The sequence below is a fragment of the Monodon monoceros genome, unplaced genomic scaffold (genome assembly GCF_005190385.1).
Source record: "Monodon monoceros isolate NGI ecotype Baffin Bay Population unplaced genomic scaffold, NGI_Narwhal_1 Super_Scaffold_9, whole genome shotgun sequence".
NCBI classification, from domain to species: domain Eukaryota; kingdom Metazoa; phylum Chordata; class Mammalia; order Artiodactyla; family Monodontidae; genus Monodon; species Monodon monoceros.
Window position 1 is genome coordinate 54,934,154 of NW_021703786.1, and position 18,411 is coordinate 54,952,564.

Sequence of the window (18,411 nt, forward strand, 5' to 3'; positions counted from 1 at the left end):
TCGGCAAGGATGTGGAGCTACTGGAACTCACATGCAAGGCCAGTCAGAATGTAAAATGGTACAAACTCTCTAGAAAACAGTTTGGAAGTTTTCTTATCCATAAGGTGTTTAACTTTTTAAAGTTATGTATACCACTGGACCCAACTATTTTATTTTTATTATTATTCTTTTGGCTGCGTCGGGTCTTTGTTGCTGTGCACGGGCTTTCTCTAATTGCAGCAAGCAGGGGCTCCTCTTCGTTGCGGTGCATGGGCTTCTCATTAAGGTGACTTCTCTTGTTGCAGAGCAATGGGCTCTAGGTGCGCGGGCTTCAGTAGTGGCGCACCAGCTTAGTTTCTCCGGGGCATGTGGGATCTTCCTGGACCAGGGATCGAACCTGTGTCCCCTGCATTGGCAGGCAGATTCTTGACCACTGCACCACCAGGGGAGTCCCCCCAACTATTTGAGAGTATACATTTTTTCAGAAATACATGGAACATTTAAGAAATTTAATTATATTCAGGTCTTAACAAATTTAAAAGTTTGATATCCTGTAGACCACTTTTTCTGACAACAGTACAATTAAATTTGAACTCAATTACAAACAGAAAACTAGGGGGAATAAACGTGTTTGGAAATTAAGAGGCGTATTTTTTAAAGTCATGGGTTAAATAATAAATCAGTGGAAATTTTAAAAATACTTAGAATTCTACAATAACAACAGTACTACATGTTAAAACTTATAGGGTTTACCTAAAGCATTACTGTGCTAGTAGGAAATGTATACTTTTATGTTTTTATTACATAATAAGTTTTTTAAACTAGATAGAAAAACTAATAGTAGAACAAACCCAAAGAAAGTTGGAAGAAAAGGAATTATATAAATACGAGCAAAGAATAATGAAATATAAAATAAACATACACAGAAGGATCAACAAAACCAAAAGTATGGGGTTTTTTTTTTCCTTTTTTCTTGGTCACACTGTGTGGCATATGGGATCTGGGATCTTAGTTGCGTGGCATGTGGGATCTTAGTTCCCCAGCCAGGGATTGAACCTGCTCCCCTTGCACTGGAAGCACAAAGTCTTAAGCACTGGACCACCAGGGAAGTCCCAAAATTATGTTATTTTAAAAGATTAATAACACTAACAAATCTCTGTCAAAATTGATCAAGAAAAAAATAACAGAAGGCATAATATTAGGAATGAAAAATGGTACACAACTGCAGGTGCCACATAGATAGAAAAGATGGAGAATATTATATACAATTTTATGCCAATAAGTTTGAAAACAGAAACATATGGACAAATTCCTAGAACAATAAGCTGACTCAAGAAGGAATTTAAAATCTGAATAATCCTATAACCATTAAAGAAATTGAATCAGGGACTTCCCTGGTGGTCCAGTGATAAGATTCCATGCTCCCAATGCAGGGGGCCTGGGTTCGATCCCTGGTCAGGGAACTAGATCCTGCATGCATGCTGCAACTAAGAAGCACGCATGCCGCAACTAAGAAGTCTGCATGCTGCAACTAAAAGATCCCGCATGCCGCAACTAAGACCCGGTGCAGCTAAAATAAATAAATAATAAATATTTTTTAAAAAAGAAGAAAGAAATTGAATCAGTAGTTTAAAATCTCACCACAAAGAAAACACCAGGTCCAGACGGTTTTATTAGTAACTTCTATCATTCAAGGAACAAATAACTCCAATTTTTTTTGTGTGTGTGTGGTACGCGGGCCTCTCACTGTTGTGGCCTCTCCTGTTGCGGAGCACAGGCTCCGAACGCGCAGGCTCAGCGGCCATGGCTCACAGGCCTAGCTGCTCCGCGGCACATGGGATCTTCCTGGAACGGGGCACGAACCCGTGTCCCCTGCATCGGCAGGCGGACTCTCAACCACTGCGCCACCAGGGAAGCCCAATAACTCCAATATTTAACTCCAATATTAACTCTTGAAAATTACAGTAAAGGAAGAAACACTCCCCAGTTTATTTTATACTAAAATTAATACCAAAACTGATATGAACAGTGCACGAAAGAAAAATTATGAGACAATTTCACTGAAGAACATAGACACAAAACTCTTCTTAAAAAATCAGCAAACAATTCCAGCAACGTATAAAACAGTCTTGACCAAGTTCAGCTTATTGCAGGAATCCAAGATTGTTTTAATGTTAGAAGACCAATTCATATAATTCAAAGATTTAAAGGAGAAAAATGATATGATCATCTCAGTAAATGGTAAATTTTTGATAAATTTAAATATTCATTCATGAAAAAAATAAATATAAAAAAAATCCTTAGAAATCTAGTAGAATTTCCTCAACCCCTAAAGAGTATCTACAGAAAATTGGCAACAAAAATCCTATTTAATGTGAAACATTGAATGTTTTCCCTTTGAGGCCAAAAAAAGAATGTCTGCTAACATTTTCATTCAGCACTGTATTGGAGAAAGAGAACTAAAGGTATAAGGATTGGAAAACAATAAATCAAACATTCAATATTCATGTATATTATCGCTACATGGAAAACATAAAAATCTATAGAGAAATTATTAGTTTTAATAAGTCCGCAAGGTGGCTGAATAAGAAATTAATACACAAAAGTCAATGACTTTCTACAATCAGTAACAAATAAAAAAGTAATTATTAAAAAGATAATCATGCAAAAATATAAACTGAAATGAATAAATCTAAAAATCTATGTAAGTGCTTTATGGAGAAAATTATAAAACTCTTTTGAAAAACATTAAAGATCTAAATAAATGGGGAGGTTCATGGGTACTTTTTAATTTTAATATACTTTTCTTCTAAAATGCTCAAAATTAACTCTTTGGAAACATATAAAAACTATTTTAATTTTTAAATATTTTTATTATATTCATTCAAACATCGCTGGTCCATCTACAGGGTATCCAGACAGAAACAATTATGATTAAATTCAGTCATATTTACTACATTGCTAATTTCAGTAACAGGAATTACGTAGCTGTACACGTAGTTTTATACACATTTACACATATGTATTTTTTGATCTTGCCATTAAAAAGGTGCGTTTGTCAAGGTAGAAGGATGGAATGCATATAGCACTTTGTTGGCCTGATTCACAACTTTTAAATATTTGGACAGATGGCATGTGGGCCTCCTTTTGCCTTCTTGTCATGGGATCCTCTGACATTAGGGGCAGGCCTGATGAGAGGCACTGCGGTGGTCCTGGCTGTGCGCAAGGAACCCATTTCTGGTTTCCGCAGACCGTCTCAGCGGGCGCCAGCCCAGGTGAGTCAGGATATCTGTCCTGTTTGGAAACATCAATCAAACTCCATGAAGCTTGTTCCTGGGAGGAAGCTAGTGGACCTTCAGGGCAAACCTACTCAAGCTGCCAAGAGGGAAACAAGCATTCAAAGCCTCTCACTCTGGGGCTATGTTGAGTCAGGGCTGGAAGACGGGCGTTGGTTGCAGGAGGTTCTAGAGACGAGGCTGGGGATCACAGAAAGGAGACAGAAAAGCCATTTCTCCTTTCTGTCTGTTCATAGCAAAGCTGAAATTCATTCAACAAATATTTCCAGAGTGCTAATCGTGGTCATCATCATCAAAATAGCTAAGATTTATTAAGCACTTATGTCCCGGGACCCGGTGAGGTGACTTTTACATAAAACCATGTACAATACATGTTATACACAACAGTCAGATGAATGGGGTACTAGTATTTTCCCAATTTTACAGATGAGGAAACGGAGGCTTGATGTTAAATGACTTATCCAGGGTCATAAAATTTGTACATGACAGAGCTAGGATTTGAATCTGGAGAAACTTGGGTGAATCTGGAGAAACTTGGGTCTACACATTGGGCCATAAGCCAGTGCCAAAGTTGTAGAAGTGAGTTATGGTCTACTGGGAAAGTCAAATATGCACATAGATGTGTCTTGATAACTCAAGTTGGATAAAACTAGATGATCAAGAAGGACATCTAAATGAAGCAAAGTTAATGACCTGGGAGTGATGGGGCATGTTGGAAGTATAGTGAGGGGCCTATCAGACTCTAGAAAAGAAACACACAGAAACAGCATGGGTGAGTAGTAACCAAGTTAGCTTAATATTGGAATGTGGAGGACTTCTAATGCCTAGTTAAAGGAGTTTGGACTTTCTCTTCCAGTTAATGGTAAGGTAGAGGAGTGACAAACAGCCTTAAGATTCATTTGTCTCCTCTGTGTTGGGTGAATGCAGTACACACAACCAATGACAAGATGACCAGTGGACCAGTGAGGAAGCCCATGGCACACAATGACGTGGCCTTATGGTGGGTGTTGGCCATCAGATAGGGAGAAAGGAATGGTTACAATGAGCTTGGCAAAGAAAGGATGGATAGGGCTTGCAGCCGTTTAGCTGGCCAAGGGAAACTAGTTAGGATTAAGACCAGGAATAATACTAGGGTACTAGCAGGAATGCAATGTAGCCTCTAAAAATGATAGTTATGAACACTACATAGCAATTCAAGGAAATGCTTAAAAGGATAAGTGAAAGGACCAGAATTTTTACATTCACACGTACCTATTGATTACAAATCTCTTTTTAGAGCCCCAGAAAAAATACGCCCAAACAAATTAAGTGAATCATCCTATCCCAAAATCTTATTTCTACTCGGTTAGTGTTATGGAGTGAACTGTGTTCCCCCACCTAAAATTTGTATGTCGAAGCCCTAACCCCCAATGTAACTGTATTGGAGATAGGGCCTTGAAAGAGGTAATTAAGGTTAGATGAGGTCATGAGGGTGGGGCCCTGATCCTATAGGACTGCTGACCTTATAAGAAGGGTTAGAACACCAGAGTTCTCCCTGTGCACACAAACAAAGAAAAGGCCATGTGAGCACAGAGCAGGAAGGCACCATGTACAAGCTGGGGAGAGAGGCCTCACCAGAAACTAATACCACCTACACCTTGATCTTGGACTCCCAGCCTCCAGAGCTATGAGGAGATACATTTCTGTTGTTTAAGCTACCGAGTCTGTGGTATTTTGTTACGACAGCACAGCACGAGCAGACTACTGTAATACAGTTAGCCAGCAAGTCACTAAATCCTGTCAACTCTTATCTTTGCAATTCTTGCTTTCTTCCTCACCATGTCCACTGCCAGCGTGCCCAGATGAATGCAATCGACTCTCTTATCTTTGACTTTGTACTTCCTGACTCGCTTCTTTTTTTTTTTTTTTCACATTCATTCTTTGGTCCTAGCTTAATCCACTTTTTCCTTAGAAATTGACAAGCATCCCTATTATACATCACAGTTACTAAAGAACTTTTCAAACAGTTGTAATTGCTTTCTTGATCTTTTCGAAATAGCTCCAATCATATCAGTTATTTTACATGTAAAGCATTTTGAATCTCTTTAATGATCCAACCTGTTCTCCTTTTATGTGCTTTGGATTGGCAAACACCCTCTTCAATTACAGCACTTATAAATGAATATGATTCTCAGAGTATGGTTTTACTAGTATAGAGTTTGCATAAGACTTTGCTCCATCTATATCATGTTAAAAAATATGAGTACATCCTTGCTCCCGGTCCAAAACAGTTAGACTCTAATACTCTTCTGCATCCATTTTTATTTATTTTAATGGCCTTTTCCTCATCTATGGTTCTTTTTACTTTTAATTTTTCTTTTTTACAGTAGGTTCCTGTTGGTTATCTACTTTAAATATAGCAGTGTGTACATGTCAATCCCAAACTCCCAATAAATCCCTCCCCAGCACCCTTCCCTCCTGGTAACCGTAAGTTTGTTCTCTAAGTCTGTGAGTCCGTTTCTGCTTTGTAAGTAAGTTCATTTGTACCTTTTTTTTAGATTCCGCATAAAAGCAATATCATAGGATATTTGTCTTTCTCTGTCTGACTTATTTCACTTAGTATGACAATCTCCAGGGTTATCCATGTTGCTGCAAATGGCATTATTTCACTCTTTTTAACGGCTGAGTAATATTCATTGTATATATGGACCACATCTATACAATGACTTGCTTCTCATATTCCCAGCCACCAACCCCTACCTTGCCCCCTCCTGACTATCATCTCAAACATCTGAAATGTTTGAATCTGATGCCTGGTATTTTCCTCTAGTACCAACCCTTGGCTCCCTCTTTCCAGAACTCCCTGCACTCACCTCAAAGGTGCAAGTTCTCTGGCCACTCCAGATGAACTAGACTTTTGCACTGTAAGTGCCCTTCATGCACATGTGTCAGTAATATCGGTAGGATCTATTCCTAGCAGTGAAATTTTGCTAGGGCCGCTGACGTGTTTTAAAATGTACACTTTAAATTTTGATAGACACCATCAGATGGTCTTCTATAGGACTTGTACCAGATTAAACTCTACCCAATAACATATAAAAGAACCTGTTTCCCCATACCACCATCAGCAGTCTTAACCATGTCTTTGATCTTTGACAGACTGAAAGGTAAAAATAGTATTCCACTTTTGTTTGAATATAAATCTTTCTGATGACAAGGGCTGAGTCATCCATTTCAGACAAGCACTCAAATAGCCGGCATGAAGACAGTCTCTTTCCACGTTTCCTGCCTCATCTCTGTGGGTCTTTCCTTAGCTCCACATTCCCAGACTTCTATTGCAGACAGAATTTTCCACATGGAGGGGAAGAGGACCACCACAGCCTTAAGCCTAAATCATCCCAGCTTACCAAACAAACTTCGTTCTCCCAGCACCCATAGGTCAAATTCCAGGAAGGACTGTGACTGGTCTTTCTTGGGTCAAGTGTTTGCCCATGAGTCGGTCACTCTGGCCAAGAGGAAAGGAGATTCTACTAGGCCAGGGCTAGGTCATGATACAGCAGTTTGCAATAGCAAGAGAAGCCCCTATTATCAGAAGAGGAAAGAGGTACTGAGCAGATAAAAACAAATGTCTACTCTTCCAGGTAACACCTGCGCTGATGGAAGCCAGCACACAGGGCACCTTCCCCAGTGTCACATTCACTGACTTTGCCACATCCCAGCAGGAATGAATCGGATGGCACCGCCCCCCAAGAAAGAGCCCGTCATCCTGTACTGCCCCACATCTCCGGGGCCATAGGTAACCTATTCTGATTGGTAATCCAGGAGAGGAGCATTTGAGCTCTTCTTGGAACAATGGGAATGTTTTTCTACTACAGTGATCTGTACAAACTTGGCAGTGGGGTTTTACAGAGAGAGGAAAATAAGACACTGACATCTCTGATGCGAAACTGTGAGTCCTCCCAGAACAAAGCTGAGCTTCAGTTGGACAGGAAGTACTGGGGTTTGTGATGCAAAGAAGGAAAGTCTGCTGGCTTTAAAGGTTAGGCTAACACTGGTTTAGAGTACAAAGTAAGTCTGCAGAAGCTGCGTCCTGGGGGATCTTTAAATACGACAAGCCAATGCTGGCAATGGAAAAGTGAATTGGGCACACGTGTACATTGTTGGTGGGACTGTAAACTAGTATAAGCCTTTCCAAGAGCAATTTGGCAATCCTGTCTCTAAAATGCCAATACTCTTTGACCCACGAATTTCATTTTCAAGAATCCACTCCAAGTAAACAATACAAAGTGCTAAAGACGCTTTATACAAAAAAGATGTTCACTATGCTTATTATTTATAACAGTTAAAGTTTAGAAACAATATAAAGGAACAGTTAGATACATTATGGTAAATCCTCCCCATGGGATATTTCTCAGTCATTAAAAACGAAGTCTAGTCAGTTCACAGAAAACAAAATATAAGTGGCTTTGAAAGATTATTCAGGGCTTCCCTGGTGGCACAGTGGTTAAGAATCCACCTGCCAATGCAGGGGACACGGGTTCAATCCCTAGTCCGGGAGGATCGCGCATGCCATGGAGCAACTGAGCTCGTGCGCCACAACTACTGAGCCTGCATTCTAGAGCCCGCGAGCCACAACTACTGAGCCCACACGCCACAACTACTGAAGCCCACGAGCCTAGAGCCCGTGCTCCGTAACAAGAGAAGCCACGGCAATGAGAAGCCCACGCACCGCAACAAAGAGTAGCCCCCGCTGGCCGCAACTAGAGAAAGCCCGCGCGCAGCAACAAAGACCCAACGCAGCCAAAAATAAAAATAAATAAAATAAATAAATTTATATAAAAAGATTATTCAGCCTTTCTCATGAAAAAAAATTATGTTAAAAGTGTAATTTTTACCTTTCAGTTTGTCAACACTCTGTGCTGGTGATGGTATGGAGAAACAGGAACTTTTTTTTTTTTAACTTATTTATTTAATTTATTTTTTTGGCTGCGTTGGGTCTTTGTTGCTGTGCATACAGGCTTTCTCTAGTTGTGGCGAGTGGGGGCTACTCTTCGTTGCGGTGCGAGGGCTTCTCACCGCGGTGGCCTCTCTTGTTGTGGAGCACAGGCTCTGGTGCACGGGCTTCAGTAGTTGTGGCACACGGGCTTCAGTAGTTGTGGCTCGTGGGCTCCAGAGCACAGGCTCAATAGTTGTGGTTCACAGGCTTAGTTGCTCCGTGGCATGTGGGATCTTCCCAGACCAGGGCTCGAACCCATGTTCCCTGCATTGACAGGCAGATTCTTAACCACTGCGCCACCAGGGAAGCCCTTTTTTTTTTTTAATTTTTATTTTTGCTGCATTGGGTGTTCATTGTTGCGCACAGGCTTTCTCTAGTTGCGGCCAGCGAGGGCTACTCTTCATTGTGGTGGGTGGGCTTCTCATTACTGTGGCTTCTCTTGTTGCGGAGCATGGGCTCTAGGCACACGGGCTTTAGTAGTTATGGCACATGGGCTCAGTAGTTGTGGCTCACGGGCTCTAGAGCACAGGCTCAGTAGTTGCGGCGCACGGGCTTAGTTGCTCTGCAGCATGTGGGATCTTCCCGGGCAAGGGCTCAAACCCATGTCCCCTGCATTGGCAGGCGGATTCTTAATCACTGCGCCACCAGGGAAGCCCGGAAACAGGAACTTTTTTTTTTTTTTAATTTATTTTTGGCTGTGTTGGGTCTTCCTTGCTGCGTGCAGGCTTTCTCTAGTTGTGGAGAGTGGGGGCTACTCCTAGTTGCGGTGCGCGGGCCTCTCATTGCGGTGGCTTCTCTTGTTGCGGAGCACAGGCTCTAGGCATGCACACTTCACTAGTTGTGGCACGAAGGCTCAGTAGTTGTGGCTCACAGACTCTAGAGCGCAGGCTCAGTAGTTGTGCTGCACGAGCTTAGCTGCTTCGCGGCATGTGGGATCTTCCCAGACCAGGGCTCAAACCCGTGTCCCCTGCATTGGCAGGAAGATTCTTTTTTTTTTTTTTTTTTTTTTTTTAGTTGTTGAATCTTTTTTTTTAAACATCTTTATTGGGGTATAATTGCTTTACAATGGTGTGTTAGTTTCTGCTTTATAACAAAGTGAATCAGTTATACATATACATATGTTCCCATATGTCTTCCCTCTTGCGTCTCCCTCCCTCCCACTCTCCCTATAGCAGGAGGATTCTTAATCACTGCGCCACCAGGGAAGCCCCGAAACAGGAACTTTTATATGTTATTGGGTAGAGTTTAATTGGGTACAAGTCCTATAGAAGGCAATCTGATGGTGTCTATCAAAATTTAACGGGTGTACATTTTAAAATGCATCAGCTGCCCTAGCAAAATTTCACTGCTACAAATTTATCCTACAGATGTTACTGACACGTGCATGAAGGGCAGCACTGTTGCCTGAAACATCGTCTATAGGAACTAAAGAAAGGAATAGGCTTCAGTAGGAGACTGGATAATATATTATGGTACTTCCATGAAATATATTTTATCAGCCATTAAAAAGATCATGTCAAGATCATATGTGCTTTTGTGGGATGACTCCCAAGATACATTAAGTGAAACAGAAAGAAAGCAAGGTGCAAACTAGTACGTCTGACACTCTATTATTTGTGTAGAAAGCCCATTTATGTTTGAATATGCATAGAATTTCTCTGGATACACAAGAAAATTATGACAGTGGTTCCTCTGGAGAGGATGACTGAGGTCAAGGGTGGGAAAGAGACTTTTTATTGTACACACTGCCCTATTCGAATTTTTTAAAATCATGAGTATGTATTTCCTTTTAAAAAAAAAAAAGACAATAAAAATAATACAATACATAGGCTAAAAAAGGATGTCTATATATGTTTACAGTTATATAAATAAATATCTATATTATAACAAGCAAAAAAAGAAATTAAAACTATTCATAGAGTATATTCAGTTATGTGAAAAGAGAAAAATGTTTAGAAGAAAATAAGGAAATGTACTGAAATGTTACCCTTGAAACTAAGAGTGATTTATCTTTCAACTTTTTCTGTCGTGTCCAAACTGTGTTTAATAATCACCTTTTACTCTTATAACAGAAAAAAATAAACTTTAAAAAATTGTGTTAAATTAAAATATAGTATCCATCCATCTTTATAGTCTAAATGCAGAAGTAAAATCAGGTGAGACAAGAGGTATTAACTTTTCAACTCCATGATTCTGCATTAATGAAGTTTGCTGTGGTTTATTAACTCCTTTTCACTTTTTTGGGCTTGGGAACTGCTGCCGATAAAGACAAGACCTAGTTCATAAATCAGTCTCAAGAAAACTGTATTTATAATACCCAGTACCAATGGATATGCAGCTGGATGAGCTTTTTCAGACATTACTGCATTCAAATTGATACCACCTTTTTGGAAAGCAACTTGGCTACATGAATCTGAAGCTATACAGAGTGTTTATGCCCCGTGACCCAGTAATTTGACTTCCGGAATCTTAAGGAAAAAACCTGAAATACCGGAGAAGTTTACACATAAAGGTCTTAATTAAGAATGGTATGCAATCATAAAAAATTACAATTACGAATCACATGTAGCAACATGGGGAAATGTTTATGATACAGCGTTAAATGAAGGAAAAAGAATACAGAAAAGTGTATATCCTACTATTACAACTGCTTCATAAAATACGTGTGAAAAAAATCCCAGAAGAGTTTTACACCAACATGGTCATGGTGCTTATGTTCAGGTGGTGGGACCTTGGGGGAATTCTTGATATTTTTCTCCTTTTCTCTTTTCCAAAATGTTTATAATGTATTTTTAATAATGTATTTTCAAATATGTAAAAGTTTGAAGTCTGGGCTGTTCCACAGGAAGTAATGTCTCTCTATGTTATCGTGTCTCTAATTCCCTTAACTGAAAATAAAACTCCTTCCTCTCATGTAATAATAACGGTCACTGATATTTATTAAGCAACTACTTTCTGCCAAGCTCTTTACACATTTTAGTTCAATGACTTCAGTGAAGTAGAAATTTTTATTATATACCATTTTGCAGATGGGGAAAACTGAGGCTCAGACCGGCTAAATGACACAAGCAAGAGGTGACAGCATCAGGATTCAAACCCACGTCCTTCTAGCTTTAAACTCAGTTCTTTCCACCATTATACTGTCACAATAACTACCCAAAACAGTTCTCAGGGTCCAGGGTGTGCCAGGGAGAGTACTAATGCTTTACACACATTCTCTCATTTAATAACACTATAGATGTAGTTGGTGTCCTCATCTGTGGCTGAAGAAGGTTAAGTCACCAGTACAGCTGGTAAGAGGTAGAATCATTTTTTTTTAAATATATTTTTTGGCAGCGCTGCAGGGTATATGGGATCTTAGTACCCCAACCAAGGATCGAACCCACGCCCCCTGCAGTGGAAGCACAAAGTCTTAACCACTGGACCGCCAGGGAGGTCCCAGAACCGGGATTCTAACCCAAGTTGGCCTGTGTTGGGAACCATGACACTGTCATGCCTTCCCACAACAAGGAAAAACCCAAACCCTCCGAGCCCAGGATGCAGGGCACCATCCCTGGTGCAGCCACTGTCAAAAAGGAAGCACCTGGCAGGAAGGTGAATGCAACAGGAGGAGGTAGGCTCCCGGGGCTCCCCCGCCGGGCAGGGCCGCCTCTGACACACACTGCACACCTGAGGACCCCGGCTGCATGAGCTGGTGCTGTGCACAGACATCCGTGTGGCCTGGCCTGCGGCCAGCACACATGTCACGTCCTCCTGCCAGCGCTGACAAGGCTGGTGCTAATCTGCCCAAAGGCCTCAAGAAAAGCCCTTGAAGCTGTCTTTAAGGTTTCCTGGTTCTGGGAGGTGTGGGGAGACAACACCGCCTCCTCCATGGTGGAAAATTCCAGGGCCACCTGGCTTGGCAAGAGAAAGTGATGTCTAGCCTCCTTGACCCCCAGGAGCCAGAGGGCCCTATGCCTGGACCCAGAGGCTGAGCCAACAATATGAGCCAGGGCTCCAACTCTCTGGGAAACAGGAAGTTCAGGTCAGCCTGGGGGTGGGGGGAGGGGGGACCAAACCAGAGGGACTCAGGCCAGAGGCCAAGTGAGACCAAGGGGCCTCTGAGATGTGGACACAGCTGAGTGGACAGACCAGCACTGAGGAGAGCTCTGAGGATACGGAGTGTTAGGAACACTGCTGGGAGGAGTAGTGGACCCAAGTATTTGGAAGCTAGGTTGGCATTACCCAGTACACACACACTCTACGACCAGGTAGTTCTACTTGTCATAATGCACCTGGAGAATCTCTTCCACCACATGGGCCCCCAGGATGTTCATAGCAGCACTGCTCATAAGAAACAAAAGCTGCAAACAGCCCAAACACCCGTGGACATGAGAATGGGTTAATGTACATACATTCTCTATTCAAGAACAGACTTGTGGTTGCCAAGGGGGAGGTGGGTGGGGGAGGGATGAACTGGGAGTTTGCGGTTAGTAGATGCAAACTATTACATATAGGATGGATACACAACAAGGTCCTACTGTATAGCACAGGGAACTATATTCAATATCCTGGGATAAACCATAACGGAAAAGAACATAAAAAAGAATGTATATATGTGCATAACTGAGTCACTTTGCTGTACAGCAGAAAGTAACACTTTGTAAATCAACTATACTTTAATTAAAAAATAAAAATAGGGCTTCCCTGGTGGCGCGGTGGTTGAGAGTCCGCCTGCCGATGCAGGGGACACGGGTTCATGCCCCGGTCCGGGAAGATCCCACGTGCCGCGGAGAGGCTGGGCCCGTGAGCCGTGGCCGCTGAGCCTGCGCGTCTGGAGCCTGTGCTCCGCAACGGGAGAGGCCACAACAGTGAGAAGCCCGCGTACCGCAAAAATAAATAAATAAACAAAATAAAAATTAAAAAATATATATTCTCTATTCATACAAGGGAATACTACATGGCCATAAAAATAAATATGCTATAACTTCATGAGTGAATCCCATAAACACAATGTTAAACAAATAAGGGAAATCACAATATAATATATACGGTGTGGTTTCATTTAATAGAAGTCCAAAAAACTCTCCAGACTAAACAATGTATTGATTGGGAAGGAGGAAAGGGGAAGGGGGGGTGTTTGCCAAGCCCTAAGCCTCTGTCTTCAGGACCTTCTTTTGGGGACCCAAGTTACCAGCACAAGGGCAGATCCTCACCCACAGACTCACCATGCCCATACTCTTGTCTCCACTACCCACCTAGCATCCGTGGCCCTTTTCCCGTGTGCGATGTCAGTCTCTTCCCTCCTCCATGCCCCTCCCCCAGTCTCTGGGGAATTGATAAATTGCCCTTCATTTCATATTTCTTACCACTGGCATTCCACATTTGTCATCTCCTCTCCCAAACCAGACCCAGGGCCTGGCAGATCATTGAGAGCACACAGAAAGGCCACCTGAACTGGGAGCTTTCTCCCCTCTCAGTCATGAGCTCCATCAGAACAGAGATGGTCTGTCAGTTAACGTGGAATCACAGAATCTTTGAGGCCACCCGCCCCTAAGCCCTTATTTTATCAGGTGAGAAGCTGAGGCCCGGGGGTCCGTGTGATGTGACTGGTCTAAAATCACAGCTAGTTTGAAGGCAGGGCTAGGACTGGGACCAAGGATTCCTGAACCCCAGTCTTTTCTCCTACAAGGTGCTGTCTCCCTAAAGCTGTTGTTGAACGGACTTCTGATTCTGGCCACAGAGCCGACTAGACACCCCAGACTACTTCCTGCTAAAACAGTCAAAAGGCTGGACAAGACATTTTCAGTCCTTTAAAGGCACCAACTGATCTGGCATAAAGGGTTAAGAACAGTCAGAGGCCAAAGAGGAAGGGAAAGCAGGAAACCGGAGAGAATGTAGAAGCTGGCTTTCTCCCTGAGGACCTGTGTCAAACCCACGTGATCTTGAGCACTGGTTTTCAAGGCCTCATAGAGTGTGTGGAACAAGGAGACAAACCCCGGCCCGGTCAAGGTGAAGAATTAAATGGAGAGCTTCCCATAAGGCTGGGCCCCATCTTCAGTACAAGAGTGGGCAAGAAATAAACTCCTTTTCCCCCCAGAGGAGCAAGGAAAATTGCCCATGTTAAACATTGGAAGCAGGTGGGAAGGAAAACAAACAAACAAAAAACCTTTACCGTGAGAATTCTTTAACCACAAGCCAGCTCTTATATATATATATATATATATATATATATATATATATTTTTTTAAATATATTTTTTAAATAACTTCTTTTTTTTTTTTGGCTGCACCGCACAGCACGCGGGATCTTAGTTCCCCGACCAGGGATTGAACCCGTGCCCCCTGCACTGGAAGCGCAGAGTCTTAACCGCTGGACCGCCAGGGAAGTCCCAGCTCTTATATGTAAATTCAGAGATAGTGGGCAAAAATCCTCAAGCTGATTGAGCAAGATCCTGGGGGGTGGCGGGGGTGGGGCGGTGAGGGAGGCAAGAGAGTTAGCCATAGACTCTCTGGGACAGAGCATTCCGGGCAGGCAGAGGTGATCGCCAACTCAAAGGCCCTAAGGCAGAGTCATGCCAGGCTTGTTCCAGGAACACGAGAAGGCCCAAGGGGCTGGGGTAGAGAGAGCCAAGGAGAAGTAGAAGGAGATGAAATCACAGGAATAACAGGAGACCAGGTTGGCCAAGGCCTGGCTGGCATGCTGTTGTAAGACCTTGGACTCTTCCTCCAGAGTATGGGTCCATTGAAGGAGTTTCATCAGAGGATTAAAATGGGCTGCCTTATGCACTACAGGGATCACCCTGTGGCGATGGTAGCACAACAACGTGAACGTACTGAACGCCACCGAACCATACATGTTAAAATGGTAAATTTTATGGTATGTATATTTTACCACAATTTTTTTTAAAAAGATCACCCTGGCAGCTGCTGTGCTCATACGTGGAATGGAAGCTGGAACACCACATAGGAAGACATTCCAGGAATCTAGGTGAGAAACGATGGCTCCAGCAAGGATGGCAGCAGGATAAAGGATGAGGTCATATTTTGGATGTGCTGGATGTAAGGTATCAAAAAAGGGAAGACCGTGGTGACTCCAAGGTTTCTGGCCTGAGCAACTGGAAGGACAAAGTTGCCATCGACTAAAGAGGGGAACATGTTTATAGGAGAACGTAAGAGTTAAGTTTGGGACTTACTGGGTTTGAGATATCTATTAAACATTCGGGTGGAAATGTCATGTGTTAGTGAAGCTGTGGAGCAAGTAAAACTTTCACACACTTGTGGGGGAGTGAAAATTGCAACAACCTTGGAAAACCCTTTGGCAGCATCTATGACCCAGTGATTCCATTCCTAGGTATATGTCTGATAGCAAATCTCTACATGTGTTCACCACAAGACATGAACGAGAACGTTCATAACAGCATTCTTTGCAACAACCCAGAACTGGACATGACCCATCAACAATAGATTAGATAAGAGTGATATATTCACATAATGACATTTTATCGAGCAATGCGAATGAGCGAGCTACTGCTATGCAGTAATTGAAGCCGGAAGTAAAGAACAGAAGGGAAGGGAAAGCAGGAAACCAGAGAGAATGTGGATGAATCTCTCATTAGAGAATATAATCTCCACAAAGTACAAAGTCAGACAGAAAAAGAAGATGAATCTGACCCAGCAAACCCACTCCTGGGCATATATCTGGAAAAAACGAAAACTCTAATTTGAAAAGATACATGCGTCCCCATATTCATAGCAGCACTATTTACAATAGCCAAGACGTGGAAGCAACCTAAATGCCCATCGACAGATGAATGGATAAAGAAAATGTGGTACACATGTACAACGGAATACTACTCAGCCATAAAAAGAGAATGAAATAATGCCATTTGCAGCTAAGTGAAGTAAGCCACATAGAGAAAGACAAATGTCATATGATATCACTTATATGTGGAATCTAAAAAAAATGATACAAATGAACTTATTTATAAAACAGAAATAGATTCACAGGCATAGAAAACAAACAAATGGTTACCAAAGAGGAAAAGTGGGGGAAGGGACAAAGTAAGAGTTTGGGATTAACAGATACACACTACAATATAAAATAGATGAACAACAAGGACCTACTGTATAGCACAGGGAACTATATTCAGTATCCTGTAATAACCTGTAATGGAAAAGAATCTGAAAAAGAATACATCCGTATAACTGGGTCACTTTGCTATACACCTGAAACATTGTAAGTCAACTATACTTCAATTTAAAATAATTAATTCATTAATTAAAAAAAAAGAATATGAATCATGTGGCCAATTTTAAAGTTTGAAAACAGAAAATTGGTGTTCAAACAAAAATCTGTACACGAATGTTCATAGCAGCACTATTCACGACCGCCAAAAGGTGGAAACAACCCAAATGTCCATCAACTGATGAATGGATACAGAAATGTGGTGTAGAAATACAATGGAATGTTATTCAGTAAAGAAGGAAGGAAGTACTGACACATGCTACAACATGGATGAACCTTGAAAACATTTTGCTAAGTGAGAGACACCAGACACAAAAGGCCATATATTGTGTGATTCCATTTATATGAAATGTCCAGAATTGGCAGGTCCATAGAGACATAAAGCAGATTCGTGGTTGCCAGGGGCTGAGGAGAAGGGGGGATGGGGAGTGACTGCTAATAGGTGTGGGGTTTCCTTTTGAAGTGATGAAAATGTTCTCAAACTAGGTCATGGTGATGGTTGCACAACACTGTGTGTGTACTAAATGCCACTGAATTGTATGCTTTGAAATGTTTAAGATGATAAATTTAAGTATTTTACTGCAATAAGATAAAAAAAGATAAAACTCGGGCTTCCCTGGTGGCGCAGTGGTTGAGAGTCCGCCTGCCGATGTGAGGGACGCGGGTTCGTGCCCCGGTCCGGGAGGATCCCACATGCCGCGGAGTGGCTGGGCCCGTGAGCCATGGCCGCTGAGCCTGCGCGTCCGGAGCCTGTGCTCCGCAACGAGAGAGGCCGCAACAGTGAGAGGCCCGCGTACCGCAAAAAAAAAAGATAAAACTCATCTCTGGTGTTATAAGTCGGGATAGCTGTTATTCTGGGGTGCAGAGAGGAGTAAGTGATTGGGAGGAGGACAGGGCTTCTGAGGTACTGACAATATTCCTTTTTTTTTGAAAACCTAGATGGTAGTTACATGAGTGTGTTCATTTTGTAAAGATTCATTGAGCAAAAGAGACAAGTACAGACAACTCTTGCAAGGTGTTTTGCTGCAGAGTAGGGCTGAGAAAGTGGGCAGGAGCTAGAGAGAGAAGTGGGATTACGGGAGGGTTGTTTTCAGATGGGAGAAATGAGAGTGGTAAGGAGGGCGAAATAGATGATGTAGGAAAGTAGGAGAGAATTGCTTACGTGGTTCGGAGTAAGGGAGAGGAGAGAAGATCTCATGCATGCACAGGGGTTCTGCAGTGAGCCCATGATAGAAACTGGTAACAAGCAGGAAGCTGATCTCAGGGGTGTCAATCAACGCTGGGGGTTGGGGAGAGCAGTGGTGAGTCTGTAGAAGTTCACTCCTGGCTTATTGCCAGGTTTATTGCCCCTCAATTTACCAGCGAGCACTCTGAGACTCAGGGAGAAAGGAGGATTGCTCACCATCACACCACTGGGGCCAGGAGTGGAACCCAGGTCTCCCCGATGCCGCGCACAGGACACCGCGCCGCCCACATGCCTCCAGTCCACCTTCCCACCGTTGAAAAGAGCGCTTCCTATCATTTGCCCTGAAACAACTCCTCAGAGTTTCAGGAGTACCCCCCTAGACTTCTAAGGACTCTGGGATTTGAGGAACAAGTTTGTTCCGCCTTGTGGACATGCCTTATCATACAAAGGACTTTAGTTCTGTCCCCTCCTCAGCCTCCATCTTTCCCGGCTGGAGAATTCTCACTGTGGAGCTTGCCCTGATGGTAAAAAGCCCATCACTCCATTGTTTGGCCCCTTTCCAGTTCTATTACGTCTTTCTTGGAATGCAGAGGCCATTAACAACAGAAACCACAGTGGCTTCCATTTTGAAGAGCCTTTCGCAGGGACAAGGGCCCCATTTATGCATTCAAACCGATGGTCAGGGAGCCTGTGGTCTGCCCAAGGTCACACAGAGTGTCAACAATAGAGCCCAGCAGAGGAGAATTCCA

The 18,411-nt window shown here is 42.6% G+C and overlaps 1 long non-coding RNA gene across 1 annotated transcript in view; it reads right to left on the bottom strand.

The window, feature by feature from the left end:
* LOC114888612 overlaps window positions 1–18,411 on the bottom strand; it is a 95,167-nt gene that overhangs the window by 72,304 nt on the left and 4,452 nt on the right. The gene's annotated exons all lie outside the window — the stretch shown is intronic.